Source organism: Salmo salar, chromosome 09, assembly GCF_965601325.2.
Source record: "Salmo salar chromosome 09, fSalSal1, whole genome shotgun sequence".
NCBI classification, from domain to species: Eukaryota; Metazoa; Chordata; class Actinopteri; order Salmoniformes; family Salmonidae; genus Salmo; species Salmo salar.
The window spans coordinates 34,413,858-34,435,133 of NC_138299.1; the positions used below are offsets into that span (position 1 = coordinate 34,413,858).

Here is a 21,276-nt window from a genome sequence, read left to right on the forward strand (position 1 = left end):
CATTGGGGTGCCAGAGCAGCGAACAGTTTTGACTGGGCTGAGCGGGAACTGTGCTTCCGCAGAGGTTGGGGGGCCAGCAGGCCAGAGGTGGATGAACGCAGTGCCCTTGTTTGGGTGTAGGGCCTGATCAGAGCCTGAAGGTATGGAGGTGCCGTTCCCTTCACAGCTCCGTAGGCAATCACCATGGTCTTGTAGCGGATGCGAGCTTCAACTGGAAGCCAGTGGAGAGAGCGGAGGAGCGGGGTGACGTGAGAGAACTTGGGAAGGTTGAACACCAGACGGGCTGCGGCGTTCTGGATGAGTTGTCGGGGTTTAATGGCACAGGCAGGGAGCCCAGCCAACAGCGAGTTGCAGTAATCCAGACGGGAGATGACAAGTGCCTGGATTAGGACCTGCGCCGCTTCCTGTGTGAGGCAGGGTCGTACTCTGCGAATGTTGTAGAGCATGAACCTACAGGATCGGGTCACCGCCTTGATGTTAGTGGAGAACGACAGGGTGTTGTCCAGGATCACGCCAAGGTTCTTAGCACTCTGGGAGGAGGACACAAGGGAGTTGTCAACCGTGATGGCGAGATCATGGAACGGGCAGTCCTTCCCCGGGAGGAAGAGCAGCTCCGTCTTGCCGAGGTTCAGCTTGAGCTGGTGATCCGTCATCCACACTGATATGTCTGACAGACATGCAGAGATGCGATTCGCCGCCTGGTTATCAGAAGGGGGAAAGGAGAAGATTAATTGTGTGTCGTCTGCATAGCAATGATAGGAGAGACCATGTGAGGATATGACAGAGCCAAGTGACTTGGTGTATAGCGAGAATAGGAGAGGGCCTAGAACAGAGCCTTGGGGGACACCAGTGGTGAGAGCGCATGGTGCGGAGACAGATTCTCGCCACGCCACCTGGTAGGAGCGACCTGTCAGGTAGGACGCAATCCAAGCGTGGGCCGCGCCGGAGATGCCCAACTCGGAGAGGGTGGAGAGGAGGATCTGATGGTTCACAGTATCAAAGGCAGCAGATAGGTCTAGAAGGATGAGAGCAGAGGAGAATGAGTTAGCTTTAGCAGTGCGGAGAGCCTCCGTGACACAGAGAAGAGCAGTCTCAGTTGAATGCCCAGTCTTGAAACCTGACTGATTAGGATCAAGAAGGTCATTCTGAGAGAGATAGCAGGAGAGCTGGCCAAGGACGGCACGTTCAAGAGTTTTGGAGAGAAAAGAAAGGGATACTGGTCTGTAGTTGTTGACATCGGAGGGATCGAGTGTAGGTTTTTTCAGAAGGGGTGCAACTCTCGCTCTCTTGAAGACGGAAGGGACGTAGCCAGCGGTCAAGGATGAGTTGATGAGCGAGGTGAGGAAGGGGAGAAGGTCTCCGGAAATGGTCTGGAGAAGAGAGGAGGGGATAGGGTCAAGTGGGCAGGTTGTTGGGCGGCCGGCCGTCACAAGACGCAAGATTTCATCTGGAGAGAGAGGGGAGAAAGAGGTCAAAGCACAGGGTAGGGCAGTGTGAGCAGGACCAGCGGTGTCGTTTGACTTAGCAAACGAGGATCGGATATCGTCAACCTTCTTTTCAAAATGGTTGACGAAGTCATCCGCAGAGAGGGAGGAGGGGGGGGGGAGGGGGAGGAGGATTCAGGAGGGAGGAGAAGGTAGCAAAGAGCTTCCTAGGGTTAGAGGCAGATGCTTGGAATTTAGAGTGGTAGAAAGTGGCTTTAGCAGCAGAGACAGAAGAGGAGAATGTAGAGAGGAGTGAGTGAAAGGATGCCAGGTCCGCAGGGAGGCGAGTTTTCCTCCATTTCCGCTCGGCTGCCCGGAGCCCTGTTCTGTGAGCTCGTAGTGAGTCGTCGAGCCACGGAGCAGGAGGGGAGGACCGAGCCGGCCTGGAGGATAGGGGACAGAGAAAATCAAAGGATGCAGAAAGGGAGGAGAGGAGGGTTGAGGAGGCAGAATCAGGAGATAGGTTGGAGAAGGTTTGAGCAGAGGGAAGAGATGATAGGATGGAAGAGGAGAGAGTAGCGGGAGAGAGAGAGCGAAGGTTGGGACGGCGCAATACCATCCGAGTAGGGGCAGAGTGAGAAGTGTTGGATGAGAGCAAGAGGGAAAAGGATACAAGGTAGTGTTCGGAGATTTGGAGGGGAGTTGCAATGAGATTAGTGGAAGAACAGCATCTAGTAAAGATGAGGTCAAGCGTATTGCCTGCCTTGTGAGTAGGGGGGGAAGGTGAGAGGGTGAGGTCAAAAGAGGGAGGAGGGAAAGAAGGAGGCAGAGAGGAATGAGTCAAAGGTAGACGTGGGGAGGTTAAAGTCACCCAGAACTGTGAGAGGTGAACCATCCTCAGGAAAGGAACTTATCAAGGCGTCAAGCTCATTGATGAACTCTCCAAGGGAACCTGGAGGGCGATAAATGATAAGGATGTTAAGCTTGAAAGGGCTGGTAACTGTGACAGCATGGAATTCAAATGAGGAGATAGACAGATGGGTCAGGGGAGAAAGAGAGAATGTCCACTTGGGAGAGATGAGGATTCCAGTGCCACCACCCCGCTGGCTCGATGCTCTAGGGGTATGCGAGAACACGTGGGCAGACGAAGAGAGAGCAGTAGGAGTAGCAGTGTTATCTGTGGTAATCCATGTTTCCGTCAGCGCCAGGAAGTCTAGGGACTGGAGGGTAGCATAGGCTGAGATGAACTCAGCCTTGTTGGCTGCAGACCGGCAGTTCCAGAGGTTGCCGGAGACCTGGAACTCCACGTGGGTCGTGCGCGCTGGGACCACCAGGTTAGAGTGGCAGCGGCCACGCGGTGTGAAGCGTTTGTATGGCCTGTGCAGAGAGGAGAGAACAGGGATAGACAGACACATAGTTGACAAGCTACAGAAGTGTTGTTTCTTGTATTATTGTCTCTTGTGTCTTTAGAGAACTGTTTCACTTTGATATCCTTTTTCTTCTGTCCTGATTTTCTCTTTCTTTTCTTCTGTTAACTAGATATTCTTTGTTGTTCTTCGTTAGCTAGCTAGCTTCTTCCAAAAGAGTCCCTAGCAACTGCTTAGCAACTGGTAAACAATTCAGCTAGCTAAGATAACTACAATGTGTTATGAAAAATAGTTATTTTTCAAAAGCCTATCTTCTTTGTTTGTTGCTTGTCTTTTCTCCTATTCAGTCTTGCAGTTTTCTTTTGCTTTTTTCCGATGTACTTCACTCTAAAAACCATGTAAATTTCAATATTTGTAGGAGCTCATTTTTCAGCTGCTGCTGCTCAAATTGGAGTTCCGGAATTATTCGATGCTAATGCAGAACGCCACAGGATGTTTTTGTGCTGGTCAAGGGCAGACAGGTCTGGAGTGAACCAAGGACTATATCTATTCCTAGTTAAAAAAAATTGAGTGGGGTATGCTTATTTAAGATGGTGAGGAAGGCACTTTTAAAGAATAGCCAGGCATCATCTACTGACGGGATGAGGTCAATGTCATTCCAGGATACCCCGGCCAGGTCGATTAGAAAGGCCTGCTCACAGAAGTGTTTTAGGGAGCATTTGACAGTGATGAGGGGTGGTCGTTTGGTCGCAGACCCCATTACGGATGCAAGCAATGAGGCAGTGATCGCTGAGATCTTGATTGAAAACAGCAGAGATGTATTTGGAGGGCGAGTTAGTTAGGATGACATTATGAGGGTGCCCGTGTTTACGGATTTGGGGTTGTACCTGGTAGGTTCATTGATAATTTGTGTGAGATTGAGGGCATCAAGCTTAGATTGTAGGATGGCCGGGGTGTTAAGCATGTCCCAGTTTAGGTCACCTAGTAGCACGAGCTCAGAAGATAGATGGGGGGGCAATCAATTCACATATGGTGTCGAGGGCACAGCTGGGGGCAGAGGGAGGTCTATAGCAAGCGGCAACAGTGAGAGACTTGTTTCTGGAAAGGTGAATTTTTAGAAGTAGAAGCTTGAATTGTTTGGGTACAGACTTGGATAGTAATACAGAACATCTTTGCAGTAGATTGCAACACCGCCCCCTCTGGCAGTTCTATCTTGGCAGAAAATGTTATAGTTAGCGATGGAGATTTCAGGGTTTTTGGTGGTTTTCCTAAGACAGGATTCAGACACGGCTAAGACATCCGGGTTGGCAGAGTGTGCTAAAGCAGTGAGTAAAACAAACCTAGGGAGTAGGCTTCTAATGTTAACATGGATGAAATCAAGGCTTTTACAGTTACAGAAGTCAACAAATGAGAGCACCTGGGGAGTGGGAGTGGAGCTTGGCACTGCAGGACCTGGATTAACCTCCACATCACCAGAGGAACAGAGGAGAAGTAGGATAAGGGTACGGCTAAAGGCTATACGAACTTCCTTCTGAAACTCATCAGTCTATTCTTGTTCTGAGAAATGAAGGTTATTCCATGCCAGAAATTGCCAAGAAACTGAAGATCTCATACACAGTGTTGTACTACTCCCTTCACAGAACAGCGTAAACTGGCTCTAACCAGAATAGAAAGATGATTGGGAGGCCCCGGTGCAGAACTGAGCAAGAGGACAAGTACATTAGTGTCTAGTTTGAGAAACAGACGCCTCACAAGTCCTCAACTGGCAGCTTCATTAAGTAGTACCCGCAAAACACCAGTCTCAACGTCAACAGTGAAGAGGCGATTCCGGGATGCTGGCCTTCTAGGCAGAGTTCCTCTGTCCAGTGTCTGTGTTCTTTTGCCCATCTTAATCTTTTCTTTTTATTGGCCAGTCTGAGATATGGCTTTTTCTTTGCAACTCTGCCTAGAAGGCCAGTGTCCCGGAGTCGCCTCTTCACTGTTGACATTGAGACTGGGGTTTTGCGGGTACAAGGACATTTCTAAGTGAACCCAAACTTTTGACCAGTAGTGCAAGTATAAAATATATGGATGAGCAGTGACAGAGCGGCTGAGATGCAATAGATTGTAAAGAATATATAGTGAAGGATACAGTATACACATATAGATGAGTAATGCGAGATATGTAAACATTCTTAAAAAGTGGCATTATCATGGTCGGTGAATGTGTGCCTTCACCTTGATTAGGTCTATACTTGGGCTTAGTGCCTTTCTGATGGGAGACTGGAAGCCCTGAGAGGAAGGAATTGGACCATGAGATCTCTAACTATCGGAGGCTCAGCCTCAGTGATATTGATCATTGAATTGAGCCCTGGGGAAGAGGAGAAAGCATGGTGAAAGCCGCACCACTGCAGATCCTCTGCTGGGTGGATCCATTCTGGGTGGCAGTCTGTCTGTCATCAGGACTAGTAGCTCTGATCTCCCAGCATTAAGGGGGGGCCAAGAGGAATGACCTGTAGAATCAGCCGGGATGAGTGCCTCATTTTCAGAAAGATCCAGCAAATTTTCGGCGAGGAAAAGCCGGCAGCCGGGAGGCTTGTGGAGAACCAAGATCACCCTTCCCAATCCCTTGGAGGTGTGACAGCTGTGCAGAGCGAATAACTTAGAGCATGAAGCCCTCTCACAGACTCTGCTAGATAAACCCCTGAATATCTTATCACACTTGGGAGAAAACAAAACTGTGATTTTACTTGCTGCATTGCTTCTATTGTTAAATCAGGATATAAATGATAATATCCATGGTTGAAAAAGTAATCAAGATTTCCAAATCCTCTGCAAATAAAGTGACTAGGAGAAATAGTAAACCCCTTTTCACAAGCACCTTCAGTAAACCCCTTTTCAAAATGATGCATAGCCTCAATATGTACAGTGCCTTCGGAAAGTATTCAGACCCCTTGACTTTTTCCACATTGTTAGTTTACAGCCTTATTATTAAATGTATTAAATGTTTTTTTTCCCCCCTCAATCTACACACAATACCCCATAATGACGAAGCAAAAACAGGTTTTTAGAAATATTTTGCTATTTATAAAAAAAGCACCTTTGGCAGCAATTAGAGCCTCAAACCTTCTTGGGTATGACTCTACAAGCTTGGCGCACCTGTATTTGGAGAGTGTCTCCCATTCTTCTCTGCAGATCCTCTCAAGCGCTGTCAGGTTGGACATGGAATGTTGCTGCACAGCTATTTTCAGGTCACTCCAGAGATGTTCGATCGGGTTCAAGTCCGGGCTCTGGCTGGGCCACTCAAGGACATTCAGAGACTTGTCCCGAAGCCACTCGTGCATTGTCTTGGCTGTGTGCTTAGTTGTTGTCCTGTTGGAAGGTGAACCTTCGCCCTAGTCTGAGCGCTCTGGAGCAGGTTTTCATCAAGGATCTCTGTACTTTGCTCCGTTCATCTTTGCCTCAATCCTGACTAGTCTCCCACTCCCTGCCGCTGAAGAATACCCCCACAGCATGATGCTGCCACCACCATGCTTCACCGTAAGGGATGGTGCCAGGTTTCCTCCAGACATGACGCTTGGCATTCAGGCCAAAGAGTTCAATCTTGGTTTCATCAGACCAGAGAATCTTGTTTCTCATGGTCGGAGAGTCTTTAGGTGCCTTTTGGCAAACTTCAAGCGGGCTGCCATGTGCCTTTTACTGAGGAGTGGCTTCCGTCTGGCCACTCTACCATAAAGGCCTGATTGGGGGAGTGCTGTAGAGATGATTTCCTCTGTGGAGAGGAGGACACTCTAGAGCTCTGTCAGACTGACCATCGGGTTCTTGGTCACCCCCGATTGCTCAGCTTGTCCGGGCGGCCAGCTCTAGGAAGACTCTTGGTGGTTCCAAACTTCTTCCATTTAAGAATGATGGAGGCCACTGTGTTCTTGGGGATTTTCAATGCTGTAGACATTTTTTGGTACCCTTCCCCAAATCTTTGCCTCGACACAATCCTGTCTCGGAGCTCTACGGACAATTTCTTCAGCCTCATAAATCGATTTTTGCTCTAACATACACTGTCAACTGTGGGACCTTATATAGACAGTGTGTGCCTTTTCAAATCATGTCCAATCAATTCAACTTAGCACAGGTGGACTCCAATCAAGTTGTAGAAACATCAAGGATGATCAATGGAAACAGGATGAACCTGAGCTCAATTTCAAGTCTCACAGCAAAGGATCTGAATACTTATATAAATAAGATATCTGTTTTTACATTTTAATACATTTGCAAAACATTTTAAAACCTGTTTTGGTTTTGTCGTCATGGGGTATTTTGTGTAGATTGCTGAAGATAATAAAAAAAAAAATAGAATTAGGCCGTAACGTAACAAAATGTGGAAAAAGTCAAGGGGTCTGAATACTTTCCAAAGGCACTGTACATTAGGCCTAACAAAGGGTTACAGAGTTTTTGTGGAATCACACGGATGGGTAAATTGAAATGTAAAAGTATGGCTATCTATGTGAATTGTTACTCAAATAGTTTTGATTTGAAACTAACAGTGAAAATAGTCACTGCTTACCAGTACTCCAAAAATATATTGGTTAAAGCGGTTGCATTTTGAATGTCAAACCTGTTTGTACTACAGTAGTGCTGTCTAACACCATTTATCCAAACACACCGTTTACAAAGTGAATCAAGCTTGGCTAAAAGTACCTGCAAAATAACCCTTCACAAAAGTCACTATAAAGGAATTGTTTTAATTCTTAATAATGTTGGATGAATAAAGATGACAAATCTTTATCAGCTAAGCAAACAAGAGAGCAAATACAGTGCAGATAATCAGATTTCTAATTAGTGTCACTCACATCATCCAATATACTTTCTCTGAATTAAAGTGATCATGCAATTATACAGCCAATGCTTTGAGTTTAACAGAGGCTTTAATGGGAATGTAATGCCTGAATAATGACTGGATCTATCAACCAGAGGGCTAACTACTTATCAGCAGACAGATACACTCCCTTCTATGTCCCGATCTATGTCCCGATCTAGTAACCCAGGATTGCTCAATCTCTTTTATTCCAGAAACCTGCAAACCAGCTTTACAAATGGTGCCATATTCACATTATAGTGCACTACTAAAAAGGGTTCCAAAAGGGTTTGTTGGCTGTCCCTATAGGAGAACCCTTTTTGGTTCCAGGCAAAACCCTTTTTGGTTCCAGGTAGAACCCTCTGTGTAAAGGGTTCTACCTGGAACCAAATGTTTTTTTCAAAAGGGTTCTCTTATGGGGACAGCCGAAGAATCCTTTTAGGTTCTAGATGGCACCTTTTTTTCTCTAAGCGTGTACTTTTGACTAGGGCTCTGGTCAAAAGTTGTGCTTTTTCTTTTTAAAGGGGAATATGGTGACATTTGGGACACCCCTCATCCTTCCTTAATTATATTAACACTAGCACTGCAAGACGGACTAAATCCATGTCAGCTAACCAACTGAGGGACTGGTCAGCAACATCCCAGGGACCGGTGCCAGCCTGGGGTCCGGAGGTTGAAGAACGCTGCAGTAAGGGGCGGTAGCTAGCCTAGTGGTTAGAGCATTGGGCCAGTAAGCGAAAGGTTGCTGGATCGAGTCCCTGAACTGACAAGGTACAAATCTGTCATTCTGCCCCTGAGCAAGGCAGTTAACACACTGTTCCCCGGGCGCTGAAGACGTGGATGTCGATTAAGGCAGCCCCCTGCACCTCTGATTCAGAGGGGTTGGGTTAAATGAAGAATTCAGTTGAAGGAATTCAGTTGTACAACTGACTAGGTATCCCCCTAACCAACTCACTCTGTATTCCTCTCCTCCTTATATCAGAACTTACCACACATTCAAATCAACTGCATACTGTTCTATGCAACATGTTAAATCATTTCAGTTATAAGACAGTTGTTTGTTTAGCATCCTATAAAAATGATGAATAATATTGTAATCTTCCAATTATTTTTCCACAGGAGGAGACCAACCTCGGCTCATCCCCAAGTAAATAATAAGTTCAGGCATATTTGGCTACATTAGTTCTTGTTTGGAAAATAAAATGTCATTTTTCCTTCACATACCATATTAGACTGCTTCTTCCGCGTAATTGATGAATTGAATAATCAAAATCAATATGGAATCTGATATTATACACCACCGTTCAAAAGTTTGGGGTCACTTAGAAATGTCCTTGTTTTTGAAAGAAAAGCAATTTTTTCCCATTAAAATAACATCAAATTGATCAGAAATACAGTGTAGACATAGTTAATGTTGCAAATGACTATTGTAGCTGGAAATGGCAGATTTTTTTATGGAATATCTACATAGGCTTACAGAGGCCCATTATCAGCAACCATCACTCCTGTGTTCCAATGGCACATTGTGTTAGCTAATCTAAGTTTATCATTTTAAAAGGCTAATTGAGCATTAGAAAGCCCTTTTGCAATTATGTTAGCACAGCTGAAAACGGTTGTCCTGATTAAAGAATCAATAAAATTGGCCTTCTTTAGACTACTTGAGGATCTGGAGCATCAGCATTTGTGGGTTCGATTACAGGCTCAAAATGTCCAGAAACAAATAACTTTCTTCTGAAACTCGTCAGTCTATTCTTGCTCTGAGATATTAAGGCTATTCCATTCGGGAAATTGCCAAGAAACTGAAGATCTCGTACAACGCTGTGTACTACTCCCTTCACTGAACAGCGTAAACTGGCTCTAACCAGAATAGAAAGATGATTGGGAGGCCCCGGTGCACAACTGAGCAAGAGGACAAGTACATTAGAGTTTCTAGTTTGATAAACAGACGCCTCACAAGTCCTCAACTGGCAGCTTCATTAAATAGTATAGGCAAAACCCCAGTATCAACGTCAACAGTGAAGAGGCAACTCCGGGATGCTGGCCTTCTAGGCAGAGTTGCAAAGAAAAAGCCATATCTCAGACTGGCCAATAAAAATAAAAGATTAAGATGGGCAAAAGAACACAGACACTGGACAGAGGAACTCTGCCTAGAAGGCCAGCATCTCGGAGTCACCTCTTCACTGTTGACGTTGAGACTGGTATTTGATTCTGAGTTCGGAATGCCGATTAAGGTGTTCACGTGTTCTAATAATTTGAAAGGTTGCTCAGAAAACCAGGTGTTTAATCGGCGTATGCTTACTTCGATTTTGACCTTACGCCGATAAAGATAGGAATTTAAACCCCTTACTCTGCTTACTGCATAATCTGCCTACTGACATGAGTTTTATATCGAATTATTAGTGTGCGTGTAAACATACTCAGTGAGTATGTTTACATGCACTGATTTCAGATGTGTCCATGTAAACGTGACTATTAGGGAAAATGTTATTGCAAAGCATGTAAAAGTTTTAATCAAACTATTATATTAATCTGATTATCCACAATAATCACATTATTGTGTGCATGTAACCGTACACAGTCTTCTTTATGTAACTGTTAGGCTACTCAGTAGTGAAGGATAAAGTCAGCAGCACCCTAATTGAACAACATTTGGACTATACAAGTTTTTGCCTAACTCATCTGCTTTTAGGCCCAGACTCCATTAGGTACTACATTTCAATGTGAGGATTCACAATGTGTACACACGCACGCAAACACAATTATTATTTTAATGTTAAGGAGGACTCTGTACTGGGGTGTTGTTTTTTTGTGGAGAAAATCCCTCTACTAACATGCTTTTAAACATTAAGTTTTGCTATGCGCTAGGACTGAATCCAAAATTAAGCGCTTCGCAAAGGATAAGCGATGCTCTGGCATCGACCTGTCCTTTAGACCGACCAGCAGGAGACAAGTTGCCCAGCTCTAGAATCAACACTCAGTCTTCGTCCAAAACGGCACCCTATTACCTATTTAGTGCACTACTTTTGACCAGGGACCATAGGGTAGTCCATTATGTAGGGAATAGGGTGCCAATTGGGACGCTCAACCTCAAACATTCCAGGCTTCTTTCCAAAGGAAAAACGTTTCAGTGACTAAGATGCCTTGCTATAAGTTGTAACTAATAAGTGTGAAAGAGATTTAGGGAGGTGGGTTAAGGTTTACAAACATTTTCAAAGTTGTATGGATTTGAAGACATTAAATAACCTGCCTTGCAGAACCATTGTTCTTTGCATGGCTCCTCTGGGGGGGGTGAACGTGTCTGAGGGCTAGGGCAGTTGTTTCCAACCTTTTTCGGTTACCGTACCAACTGAATTTTGCTCTGCCAGTAGTACCCCCTTATGTATTTTACCAGTAGGCCTATGGTATCATGAGTGTTCTCAAGTACCCCCTATGGATTGACCAAGTAACCCCAGGGGTCCCTAGTACCCCTGGTTGGGAACCACTGGGCTATGGGGTGATCACATCTAGCACAATCAACCAATCCCACCTGGGTTCAAATAGTATTGGTTTAACTTCAAATTGCTTGATTGAGCAAGCCTGGCAGAATGGAATAGTCCCAAAAAGTGTAAACATTCATTCTGGTACTCCAGGCAAGCTTAATCAACTACAGTAAGTATGTGAAAAAACACCAATACTATTTGAACCCAGATGCGACAGCAGCAGCATAACCAAGCGGTCCTCATTAGCACTTGATGTTTGAGCATGGGCCACAGCAGTGACCATTTTAATTGCTCCCCTGTTCAAACAGTTCTCAAAGCATCTGTGGTTCAGTGCATGGCCAGCCCTGTTTGTTTTGCTCGATGGTTCATAGGCTGTCATCGGGTGTATCGCCAGAAACCCCAACCCAGGGTTGCTGGCGGTTGGGGTTGACTTGTAATGCAGAATTTGCACAATACTGCGGCAATGTTATTGAGAGACCCAGTAGGGACTAAACAATAGGCCGCTTGCTTGGTGAATTTCTTCCAACTCCTTCACAGGGCATTGGGCTGGAGAGAGTGTGTGTGTGTGTGTTGTGTGTGTGTGTGTGTGTGTGTGTGTGAGAGAGAGAGAGAGTGTCTGTGTGTTGTGGTCTCTCCCTGATCAGAATAATCACCCCAGTCACCATTTTAACAGTGCCCACCCTGTGTCTATTCCCTAAACCAACACAGGGAGACAAAGAGGGACAGAGGCTGAGGAATCCCTGTGCCTGTGTGCCTGCCTACTGCTCAGAGTGAGACCACCCACTTAGGGAGTGGGACGGACTGTTAGGCCACACCACACTCAATTCCAAGGATTTCAGGACTTCAATCAGACCCACATGGAAGCCCAAAAGTGCTGATAGCCTGCCTCTTGTCCCTGTGAAGTGCCCCGGTGGAGCGGGGGAGTTAGTGAGAGGCTGGCTGGGTGTTGGAGGGACCTCGCAGAGGGTCAGGAGTGATGGGGGAAGACTAGAGCCCATGTTTCTTCTGTTAGTATCACTGCCACTACATTTCCTGCCTGGGAAACTGATGCTAAGAGTGAGGGAGTAAGGTTTAGGGCAAAGGTCAATCCACCTGCTAAGAACAAAGCTCTCTGGGACTGTAGCTTCTCTCCCTGTTCAATTCAACTCCATAGGAAACTTAATATTGTTTGTTATTTGGCCTGTTCTTGAAGGTACTTTGAATTCTCTGGTGTGTGTGTGGGGGGGGGGGGGGGGGGGGGGGTCAGCAGACAGATACCCAGGAATTAAACATACCAGACCAGAGTTCTAAAAGCTGTCTTTTGGATTCTGTGTTAAAGCCACAATCTACCACAATTTCAGCCCAATGCAACAGTAGCCCTGACACTTTCTTTGGAACAGAACAGACTAGTTGCCTCGTTGGGAAATGAACCACTCAAATGAATAGACAGAGCTATGATTTCATATTGAACATCCACTTTTTAGTGGCCAAGGCAAACAAATATTAAATCAATTTACATATAATAATAATAATAAATAGGTCTAGCCTAAGCAGCATACATATCTTTAAGTCACAATTATTTTGATCTCTGATAAACCATATGACTTCTATTGCAGTATTTATACAGCAGATCCTCACCATTTGCAAAACAGAACACGTTAAGTTCAACTTTTTATGACACGTAGGAACCAGTCTTCATTATTTCTGACTGTTGCTTAACTATGGATGGACACAATCATTTGAATAGAACACAGGATAATCCTCAAAGCATATTCATGTCCCAACATTCAGACAAGTTAGGATATTTGACACCTATTCTACCACCTGCGTGAGTCAGCCTCATTAAAGTGAGTCAGACAAATGCAGACATCACATCGCAAAGCGCTTCTTGTTTTTTAAAGAGAATTGGGGATTTGTTCGTAGGCTTACTGATGACCAACGGCTGCCAGTATGATCTGACTGAGAGCTCATCACGGCTCGCAGACACAGACTCTGTAGAAAAGGTTACTAACGAAAGATTAAATGAACCCAAAGCCAGATTAGACTTGATTGAGACACCGCGATGTCTCAGAGGTTGAAGAGGCTGGGACCTAGGAGCAAATCTCCCTGTCTGCTGTGTGTGTTCACTCTGTCCACCAGGGTCTGGGGGGTGTGACTGGGTACCCGCAGGGGCTCAGGACTGACAGACAGCTGACATTAATGTGAGCTACGATGCCTCCATGTGTACTCTAGACAAGGTGCTTGTTACAGACAAGCTGACACCTTCCTCCTCTTTATATTAGCTAATATAAGGATATGTGAGCCGCTACATCCTGCTCCAGTCATTGGGCTCCACCCTCCTGCACTAGGATGTGGTAGGACAAGCAGAGTCGGAGCAGGATACATCGGCATGTCACTAACACAACAAACACGCTGGTAGACTGAGGCAACTCAAATTAACAGAGTGGATACTGTTGGGAATTGTCATATTCTGCTGTAGCCTCGACTGTCACAAGGTAAACGCATACCTGGTCACAGTTCTTGATTGCTGCAATATCTAATAGCTGTTTTTGTCACCATCTGTCATGCAGCAATCCCCTATGCTTGACAACCACTGGTGGTTTCTCTATGAAGGAATACATTTAATTATTCAAATTACTTTGTTAAACACGTCACACTGTTAAAGGAAGACTCTACCACCACTATCACATCTCTATGGATTAATACAATCTGAAATAATGATTAATATACGTTTGGGAAAATATTCAAATCAAGTCAAATAAATGGTAATAAATTCATGTTTTTGGCAAACCTATTTGTTAATAAGTTCAAAGTAACTGCCTATGAACCAATGGGCTCCCAGTTTCAATTAAATGTATTTTTAAGATTAGCAGCAAATCAAGGACAATGCAAGGTTTTCCTGTTTGTAGAGAGAGTTTATATAAATTGTTGATGAATGAATAGGCCAATTCAGTAAAACCTGTCAGTCACACCCTCAGTGATGATAGAAAACATGTTCTATTTATTCTTTTGAAATGGCAAGTGCGCCCTCTTGAGGAGGGATTTAGGCTTAACATTTCAAATACATTTCTTTTTTCTCTAACACTGCTTTTTATTTATTCATTCCTTCCAACCCCATCACACTCTCTTCTGAATGAATTACACCAAAACACCAAAAACAGCCACACAAGATACAATTCTGACTCACATTGGTCTCTAGTGTAAAAAGGAAAGTATGGTATCGTCAGGAGTCTTTGAAAATCAGTGGTGAAATACAAAATGCACATTGGCTGAGTTGAGGTCTTATAACGGCTGTTATTAGTCTACACTTCCAATGTGTTCCTGACCCCCTTATGGAGTGGACTCACTATAAACACTCTGGTTGTCTTACACCTCATCTTAACAACAATTTAATATGCATAGATCAACATATTGCATAGTTTCTAGCCTGGTTCATCCTACTTGAACATTCTGATACAACTGCTACACATCCACCCTCACAAAAGTCAACAATAACTACAGGGGAAATAGTATCTGATGTGTAACAACAGCTTAATAACCAGAATACAGAGTAGACTTTTTATTTACCTTTGTACATATCAACGACAGAGTCTGAGTTCCTTGGTGTGTGTCCATGACAGACTAAGTTCCTCTTCACTCTCAGAGCAGCAACTCTCCCTTGGAATGAATTAGAATTAACAAATTACAATGTTAGAATCTCCTCTGAGTTCCATGCATTCTGTTTGAAGAAAAGCACTCCAGACCAGTTCAGCTCAACTGTTTGAGACTTCACTAACTTCCTCTCAAGGGTTTTATGGGACAAATGAAGCGGGTCATACGCTTCCCAGATTACTGTGTTTGACTAATCTCTCTCACAACATGCCCTGACTAAGCTGGGGGGCCTCGGATTTACACTACATGCCTAAAAGTATGTGGACACCTACTCGAACATCTCATTCCAAAATTATGGACATTAATATTGAGTTGGTCACCCCCTTTGCTGCTATAACAGCCTCCATTCTTCTGGGAAGGCTTTTCACTAGATGTTGAAACATTGCTGCGGGGAATTTCTTCCATTCAGCCACAAGAGCATTAGTGAGGTCGGGCACTGATGTAGGGCGATTTGCCTGGCTTGCAGTCGGCGTTCCAATTCATCCTAAAGGTGTTCGATGGGGTTGAGGTCAGAGCTCTGTGCAGGCCAGTCAAGTTCTTCCACACCAATCTCAACAAACCATTTCTGTATGGACCTCGCTTTGTGCACAAGGGCATTGTCATGCTGAAACAGGAAAGGGCCTTCCCCATATTGTTGCCACAAATTTGGAAGCACAGAATCGTCTAGTATCATTGTATGCTGAAGCGTTAAGATTTCCCTTCACTGGAACTAAGAGGCCTAGCCTGAACCATGAAAAACAGCCACAGACCAGTACTCCTACTCCACCAAACATTATAGTTGGCACTATGCATTGGGGCAGGTAGCATTCTCCTGGCATCCACCAAACCCAGATTCGTCTGTCAGACTGCCAGATGGTGAAATGTGATTCATAACTCCAGAGGACACGTATCCACTGCTCCAGACTCCAATGGCAGTGAGCTTTACACCACTCCAGCCGACACAATAAGCATGCCCCTTTCAAAAAATGCAGAACTAAGAATAGATATAGCCCTTGGTTCACTCCTGCCCTGACTGCCCTTGACCAGCACAAAACCATCCTGTGGCGGACTGCACTAGCATCGAATAGTCCCCGCGATATGCAACTTTTCAGGGAAGTCAGGAACCATTACACGCAGTCAGTCAGGAAAGCAAAGGTTAGCTTTTTCAAACAGAAATTTGCATCCTGTAGCTCTAACTCCAAAACGTTTTGGGACACCGTAAAGTCGGAGAATAAGAGCACCTCCTCCCAGCTGCCCACTGCACTGAGACTAGGCAACAGTGTCACCACCGATAAATCCACGATAATCGAGAATTTCAAGAAGCATTTCTTTATGGCTGGCCATGCTTTCCTCCTGGCTACCCAAACCCCGGCCAACAGCTCTGCACCCCCTGCAGCTATTTTCCCAAGCCTTCCCAGCATCTCCTTCACCCAAATTCAGATAGCAGATGTTCTGAAAGAACTGGAAAACCTGGACCCCTACAAGTCAGCTGGGCTAGACAACCTGGACACTCTCTAAAATTATCCGCCGCCAATGTTGCAACCTCTATTACCAGTCTGTTCAACCTCTTTCTTATCATCATTCATCACACACACACACACACACACACACACACACACACACACACACACGGAAAAAGCCACTGCTCTAAAACCTCTATAAAAAAGCCAGACTACAGTTTGAAACTGCACATGGGGACAAAGATCGTACTTTTTGGAGAAATGTCCTCTGATCTGATGAAACAAAAATAGAACTGTTTGGCCATAATGACCATCGTTATGTTTGGAGGAAAAAGGGGGATGCTTGCAAGCTGAAGAACACCATCCCAATCGGGAAGCACGGGGGTGGCAGCATCATGTTGTGGAGGTGCTTTGCTGCAGGAGGGACTGGTGCACTTCACAAAATAGATGGCACCATGAGGGAGAAAATTATGTGGATATATTGAAGCAACATCAAGACATCAGTCAGGAAGTTAAAGCTTGGTCGTAAATGGGTCTTCCAAATGGACAATGACCCCAAGCATACTTCCAAAGTTGTGGCAAAATGGCTTAAGGACAACAAAGTCAAGGTATTGGAGTGGCCATCACAAAGCCCTGACCTCAATCCCATAGAACATTTGTGGGCAGAACTGAAAAAGCATGTGCGAGCAAGGAGGCCTACAAACCTGACTCAGTCAGCTCTGTCAGGAGTAATGGGACAAAATTCACCCAACTTATTGTGGGAAGCTTGTGGAAGGCAACCTGAAACGTTTGACCCAAGTTAATCAATTTAAAGGCAATGCCACCAAATACTAATTGAGTGCATGTAAACTTCTGACCCACTGGGAATGTGATGAAAGAAATAATTCTCTACTATTATTCTGACATTTCACATTCTTAAAATAAAGTGCTGACCTTAACTGACCTAAGACAGGGAATTTCTACTAGGATTAAATGTCAGGAATGGTGAAAAACTGAGTTTAAATGTATTCGGCTAAGGTGTATGTAAACTCCCGACTTCAACTGTATGTATGTATGTATGTATGTATGTATGTATGCATGCATGCATGCAATTAGTATTTGGTAGCATTGCCTTTAAATTGTTTAACTTGGGTCAAATGTTTTGGGTATCCTTCCAAAAGCTTCCCACAATAAGTTTGGTGAATTTTGGCCCATTCCTTCTGACAGAGCTGGCACGCTTTTCAGTTCTACCCACAAATGTTCTAAAGGATTGAGGCTCGTTTTGCTGTGGATATAGATAGTTTTGTACCGGTTTCCTCCAGCATCTTCACAAGGTCCTTTGCTGTTGTTCTGGGATTGATTTGCACTTTTCGCACCAAAGTACGTTCATCTCTAGGAGACAGAATGTGTCTCCTTTCTGAGCGGTATGACGGCTGCGTGATCCCATGGTGTTTATACTTGCGAACTATTGCTTGTACAGATGAACGTGATACCTTCAGGCATTTGGAAATTGCTCCCAAGGATGAACCAGACTTCTACACATTTTTTTCTGAGGTTTTGGCTATTTTCTTCCGATTCCCCCTTGATGTCAAGCAAAGAGGCACTGAGTTTGAAGGTAGGCCTTGAAATACATCCACAGGTACACCTCCAATTGACTCAAATTATGTCAATTAGCCTATCAGAAGCTTTTAAAGCCATGACATCATTTTCTGGAATTTTTCAAGTTGTTTGAAGGCACAGTCAACTTAGTGTATGTAAACTTCTGACCCACTGGAATTGTGATACAGTGAATTATAAGTGAAATAATCTGTCTGTAAACAATTGTTGTAAAAATTATGTCCTAACCGACTTGCCAACACTATAGTTTGTTAACAAGAAATTTGTGGAGTGGTTGAAAAATGACTTTTAATGACTCCAACGTAAGTGTATGTAAACTTCCGACTTCACCTGTGTGTGTAAAAAATATATATATATATATATATATATATATATATATATAAATATAAATAACCATGCTGCTTTTATCATCTCAGAGGACATAAAGAAATGCCAGCAGCACTGCATTGGAAGGATACCTCCATAGGATTCCATAACACATTCATAAGACAATCATTTATTAAAAACTCTCATGTCAACAACTGCAAGTTGATGTTTTCTTATTTATTCCCTCCCTTAGAGAAACTCCTCACTCACCAGTCTTATCTGTGTTATCTGCGAGGGTAGGTGTCACATTTCAAACATAGCATAACATTAGCCTTTACACTTCTCATGTTCATCCTAAACCTCATATCATTCAATATAGGCTAATCGTCAGGCATGATAGATAATGGCCAATAGCTCAACACTTTGAATACTTTTATGATAAGGATAAACTGTCATTACGCATTTGAAGTTAGCCTAACTGTACCAACTTTTAAATCCTTGATGACACCTTACAAGGTAAGTATTACAGACGATAATCAAACATTGAAACAACCTTTTATCATTCTGATAGTCAATTTTGTAGGCTATCATTTCTAAATTACAATCTGCTGTAAAGGCATGCATGATATCAACTCCATGGTTAAGTAGGCCACCTAGCTTTAAAATACGTTAGCTATTTATATAGTTGCAACATGGCAGCTTTGGTACTTACTTCACTGAGAGCTCATTTTCCAAGCATGAACTCAGAATATATATATTTTTGTGAGTTTCAATATATATACACACATACATACATACATACATACATCTTGTGCTTAGCTTGTTGCAGTGCATTTCTAACATAGTAAGCTCAAATTTTTGTAGCCATCAGCCAACTGTAATTCCACCACGATGCTGTAGTGATACTGAATAGCTACTGACTGTTCAGGCACAGCAGTTGCAATTTGATACACATGACAACCCTTCTCACAGCATTTCAAAGAACGTCCTGGTCAAATGAACAACAGACTCTTCAACTCACCTGTCATGAACAGCCAATGGGAAAGAAGCATGCATTCTGTGTTGTACCACAACCTGAGCCAGAATCTGGGTTTACAGGAGACGTTGGAAGAGGTGGATTTGGTGCATGCGCACTTGGTCAAAAACAAGATTTAGATTATTTCCAGACAAGGCATTTTTGGGGGTTGAATGTAGCTGCTTACTTAGACCTTTTTTGGAAGCACATACTGGCTGCGACGGCAGTAATAATGATAACTGCTAAGCGAAACGCCATTCTTTGGTAATTACCAAACATATTTTGACATTATTAAGCTTGAAAAGCAGGGGAAATACAAGTTGAATTGCTGCTTCCATGGCTTAAAGCAGAATTGCCATAGTCAACGTATGCTGTAAACCCAGATTTTGGTTCACCACAACCTCACTTAACAGCTCTCTGGGCTCTCTCTGAGGTACTAGCTAGTAAACAATGATTGTGGTCGAATTGCACGTATCCTGACCGACAGTCCCCTTACCTTATCACCAACCATCATCCCCTGTCCAATCCCCCTCCAGCAGAGGCGGGAGTCCAGCACCTCACCATGTTTAAATACCACTCCTGTCACTAATCAGTGTGGCAGACTTAAACATTTCAGTTTTCAAGTGTTTTGTTACAAGACACCTTTTCTCTTGTAACCCTTTCCTTTGTGTAGTTTGGATGCATTTATGACCAGCTCTTTGAATTGCAAACCACCATCTCAGTGTTTTAATGGACACACCACCATGATATTCTTAACTCAAACCAACAGTTACAGCAAGACAGTCTTTTTACCACCGCAACTCTTATTTTGTACATGGTCCTTCTGCATCGGGCTATTATGATGGAATGGATCACAACAGAGGAAAACAATAACAGACCCCCATCTGGATGGAGACGAGCCCAGAGAGGAACAGAAGGCCTCCACCTCACCTGTCTGACTACCATGTTCAATTCTCTGGCTACAGCTATACCCCTCAACCAAACCAACTCCTTCAACAAAGACCAGAAGAATATGAACAAGGGTAAATGGAGCCCCAGGGTCAAGCTGAGGCCTACCCCTATATCACCACAATTCAAGAGCTTACCACTGCAAAGGCCAACATGCAGAAGGAAATGGAGCAACTAAAACAAACTGTTTATGCAATGGAGAGGCACTGGCTGAGTTAGGGTTCTAAGACTGTCAATCAAAGTGGTATTTTCTACTGCAGTAGCCACCTTTCACTCATTGGTGCAGCAGCTAACTCTGGAGCTTCAGCAGTGGCCAACCAGGGAGAGACTGCTCTCTCTATAGTTCAGGAGCTATGTGATCGTATGGAGGAGTGGAGAAATAGCCAGATTGAAAGTTCCCCATTGCCAGAACAACCCCCACAGTGTAGACAGGAGTCTCTTCCCCTCCCTACAGGTTCCATGTTACTAACCCCTCAGCCTGAACAATCAGCATCCTCACAAACGCCATCACTACCAGTTCCTCTCAAGCCATTCATTCAGCAAAACCCCAGCCGCAATGTACACATTCTCCACTCGCAAGTGTTACCGCCAAGACAACTGTCTGTGCCTTATAAGTCTAAGCCACATCTCCAGTCTAAAGCACCTTTTCAGACCAAACCACCTGTCCAACCTGCTGTGAGTACTCAGTCATGTGTGCATCCAGCCTCCTGTACAGCAGCCTCACATGTACCAGCCTCCTGTGCACCAGCCTCACGTGCACTCTGAGCCTCCCAACGTGCAAACTCAGCATCAAGGACACAACCAATTTCAGCCTCCTGATGTGTACTGGCTTTCCATGCCCTATCGACTTCCTATGCACTCTGAATCTCTCATGAACTCAGAACCTACTGTGCAGTTTCACCAACAACCACAGTCCTACCCAGAGTCTCCCTCAAGTCTATTCCAACCAATACCAGCCTCTTCCACCCAGCACCCAGAGGTTTACTCTACCCCGTCCTACGCAACTCCTGCACCAAGTCAGCCTCGTTACGTAGAACACCAGACTCGATACGTCACCACCTCTCAAACTCAGAACGTTCTGAACCCAGAAAGACCTCCGGTGCACCCCCCCAGTGTGCTCCCCTCCAGCTTCTACAGCACCCTATCAGGCCCTTCAGCAGTATGGTAGACAGCAACAAGCGCAACCACTTTCACAAAACTTTGACGTGCCTACTGCTCACAACAACCAACTGTCTGACCAA

General features: G+C 44.4%; 1 long non-coding RNA gene across 1 annotated transcript in view; it reads right to left on the reverse strand.

The window, feature by feature from the left end:
* Positions 1-21,276, reverse strand: part of LOC106611237 (uncharacterized) — a 53,041-nt gene that overhangs the window by 14,642 nt on the left and 17,123 nt on the right. Inside the window, exon 2 of the long non-coding RNA XR_001330081.3 lies at positions 14,648-14,737. This is a non-coding gene — a long non-coding RNA (uncharacterized LOC106611237). The remainder of the gene's footprint in view (positions 1-14,647; positions 14,738-21,276) is intronic.